Source organism: Thunnus albacares, chromosome 4 (assembly GCF_914725855.1).
Source record: "Thunnus albacares chromosome 4, fThuAlb1.1, whole genome shotgun sequence".
Lineage (NCBI taxonomy): Eukaryota > Metazoa > Chordata > Actinopteri > Scombriformes > Scombridae > Thunnus > Thunnus albacares.
This window is the reverse complement of record NC_058109.1, coordinates 6,935,145-6,938,930: the sequence shown is the minus strand read 5'-3', so window position 1 is coordinate 6,938,930 and position 3,786 is coordinate 6,935,145. Positions and strand designations below refer to the sequence as shown.

The 3,786-nt window shown below is 41.0% G+C and overlaps 1 long non-coding RNA gene across 1 annotated transcript; it reads right to left on the bottom strand.

The window, feature by feature from the left end:
* Positions 1-1,175: 1,175 nt before the first annotated feature.
* Positions 1,176-2,963, bottom strand: LOC122981208. The gene is made up of 3 exons (XR_006403189.1): positions 1,784-2,963; positions 1,521-1,595; positions 1,176-1,426 (listed from the first exon to the last, which is right to left on the bottom strand). It is a non-coding gene; the product is annotated as an uncharacterized LOC122981208 (long non-coding RNA).
* Between the last annotated feature and the right edge of the window lie 823 nt (positions 2,964-3,786).

The window sequence follows — 3,786 nt, the reverse complement described above, 5'->3', positions numbered from 1 at the left end:
TAAATGAAGAAAGTTGTTTATGGTTCTTTTGTTGATCAGACTGACAATTAACAGATTTTTAACTATATGATGAATATATAAATAAACATAAAACTTGGGAGTGATTCACTTAAATTTAATCTGTAATCTGTCTCCACTTCGGTATGAAACTGCAGTGATGTATCAGATCAGTCTGATCAGCTGCAGCGTCCAATCAATAACTGATATCCAATAAGGGGACGTGTTGGCCCGTAAAAGACTTCCGTGAAGGCCGCTCTCGTGTTTCCTCGCTCCTCAGAGTTCCCTCCTCGCTCCTCGCTCCTCGATCCTCGGAGCAGAATAAGAGACTTGGGACACCTGTCAAAATGGTGCATCAGGAACAACTTCCGGTTCAGGCGAGGAGCGAGGAGACATTAATTAAGAGACTTGAGACGTACCCAGGGAGTAGCACTGTTATCCGTTGTCTTCCTCTTGCTGCTGCTGCTGCTCTGTTTGGTGCCGTACTCTCACACTTTGTGTCCCCCACGGCCTGATGGTATTGATTGGAGTTATACAACCAAGCTGTGACTGCCACTGCTGCTTTGTTATACCTGAAACTCACTTGATTTTTAATTTCTTTTATTGAGTTTTAAGTGCTAGGTTTTATTCAGTGATCTTAGTGCATTTATGTTTTATTTTTTTTTAGTATATTCCTAATTTGTTGTGAAGTTTACTTGGTGTAACTTATTTATTGTTTTGTTTTTTTACTCGCTGATTCATACAGAGGTGGTGCTAACATTAAAAAGGTGGTTTTGTGCTTTTATTTATTTATACTTCTTGTGTGCTTATATATTTTGTGATTTGTTTGTAGTGTTAACACCAACCTAAACTGTAACACCTTTGTACGTTTCCCTTTTTCTCTAACATGAATTAGCGAATAACACAGTATGTAACAGAAATAAGTGCGCTTGCGTGAAACAAAACGTACTCTTTAGTGTACTATGATGTGACCACCAGATGGTAGTACGGTCACACCGTAAATTAATGCATTTAATCTGTAAATGATAACTCTGTCATTTGATGTCGCACAGACTTCAGAGGTAGACTATTCTGCAAGAAAGCGAGTGAAGTGATACCCTCGAGAGACAGAGATAAAGAAAGAGAGGGTAAGTGTGATTTGTGTGTTTGTTAACAGAGAGAGAGAGAGAGAGGAAGAGCAGGAGAGAGAACATTTAATCACCAACGGATGAGATGTGTAATCACATCTACTAACTAAAGTCTTTCCCAAGGAAAGTTATATTTTTATCCTTTGTCTCTGTGTTTCTGAGGTCTTGGAGCTCAAGTGAGTCCAAAGGGAAAAAATGTGAAATGTTATTGTCATAAATCCCTTTTCCTGACACAGCATGGGTCCTTTTAGAGGTGGAGGCCTCCGGGGTTTCATCTGGCAAGTGTCAGATAGACGTTTTCCCTGTTTGAGAGGTTAAAAGTCAGTTTAGATCCGGAGGTGTTTTAAGCAAAAACAAAGTTTCAAACTCTCTGACATCTCACAGAGCAAAACTCACACATGCCAAAAATCCCATCTTGTGAGGTGATCCAGGATTGAGAACACAAAGTAAGGAAGAAATAAAGAACAGAATCTGAAAAACAAGCAGAGAAAGTTGCACAAAGAATTACAAAAAGTGTAAATATAATTAAAATTTGTGGCAGGATAGACTCAACGTAGAAATCATTTGGATCAGGAGAAAAAAATGAGAAGATGGAGGAGCCAAAGTAAGATGTTGAACAGTGACAGCGCTGCACCAAGGATGTAATTAAATTTAATTACCTTGTTCATTTAATTTGTCCCTGTTACTTGTTGAACACAACCTCCCCGATCTAAAGGTTAATTAAGAATATTGTGACTTGGTGCTCTGGGAACACTTTACTCTAGAATTTAATGATTGTACATGTCACTGTCTGATGATTATGTGGTGCATCATTGAAGCGGTGCTGGGTGTCTCAATTAAGTCTCAATGTTATTTCCTTTGTCTTCTGCTGTCATGCTGATCTCATTGTTGTCCGTGTTTTCACTACAGAGCATCATTCTTGACTGCTCAGTTTGCAGGGAGTGATATAGTCCAGTGCAATGTAATCATAGACTGTTTATAAAGATGGACGTAGCAAGATTGTTTTGCATTGGAGCAGGTTTGAAGCCTGGAGTTGCAGCTTTTTGTTGGTGCCATCTTTTCTGTTCGGAGCCAAGAGCTTCCAAATAAGGAGTACGAGGTGTTTTCTTTCGCACTCTGGAAACAGGCCCTGCTACCTCAGACTGAAGCTAATGCTAGCATACTGGGAAGACCAAACACTGCAGACTTGGGTTAACGTTTAGCTAAATTGTGCTAACAAGGCAGGTGTTTTTCCCGGGTTTCTCCCGTCTCTTACTGTGCTCCCATTGCATAATTTCCCCCGTAAATTTCCAGTATTTCCCTTTTTTTATTTTTACAGTTATACACAGAGCTGTAGTGGAAACTAATGCAGGTTAACGCTGTTTACTCACCTCTCAAATTCTGAAATAGCGTTTACACAGACTTTCATCACTTTACAGCTGTTACTGACTCAGACTGACCTCCTACTGCAGTTTCTCTTGTAGCCACTAGGAGCTCGTTTCGTTTTCCGTTTGGACATTGTACCCTCGTATGAGACATGAAGACAGCTGTTACTGTTAACAAGGAGCGAAAAACAAACCACTGCTCACCTGCTACGCCGGTGTTAAAAGAACTCTGTGCTGGCGCTAGCAGGCAGACTGAAGCTGCTTTCATGGGACAAACAAATGGATCGAAGTTCAGAGGATCATGTATGACACTAACTGACGTGTGGCATCAAATATCGGTTGCGCTGTTAAAGATGTGCAGAGAGCCCAGTATTTGTATCTGTATCTGTATTCGAATAAAAGTGAAAATATGCATTAGAGTGTTAAAGTAAGCGTTCTTCAATAAACTATTTTGAAAAGTACCCAAGATAGTATATGAAAGTGGGCCACTTCAGGCAATGATGCAGCACCGCTGGCATTCTTCTGGCCCAGACAAAATGGATGTGAGCCTGAAAGCAAACATGGCCCAAATATCTCAAATCAAATGTGGGCTTTTTTTCATAAAGATGCAGTGCTCTCAGGTATGTGTATTCTGGATGTGGGCCAGTTCTGGTTTATCTGGTTTGTTCTTGGTTGACATACGGCTTGATTGTGGCCCAGATCTGGGAATCAGGAGCAGACCGCTCAAGTGCCATCATTTCATGTGGTATGTGGGCTGGATGAAAGTGTCGAATGTGGGCCACATCTGGGCCACAGCAATTTTGCTATCTAGGTAGGGTTCTCACACCGTGCCTCGGAACACGGACGACTACGCTGACCACTCAGCCAAGACCCAGCTCCGCCAGACACACAGACCTGCAGCTATTTATACATCCATGACACAGAGATAGACAGAGTGGGGCAGAGGAGAGAGTCTGTTGCGTTAGATCCACCAACCCTCCATGGTAGATCCACCACTGGATAATGGAAAACGCATCACTAACTGCGCAGCTTGTGACTTGAATGCATGGTGAGAATGTCGCCACCAACACTCTGTTCATAATAATCATAATACTGTAAATGCAAGAGCTTTCATCAGTGGGCCATAGACTCAATCAACCTTGTGTTACCTCATTCAGTGATAGATAGTGACTCAACAAACATATATTTAAAATAAAATTTATAGAGATTATAACTTTAAAAGTACTGCATTGGCCTCAGCCTCAAGCCATGGTAGTTGTATCTGTGTTAACAAAAGATAAAGAGCAAATAAAAACTTC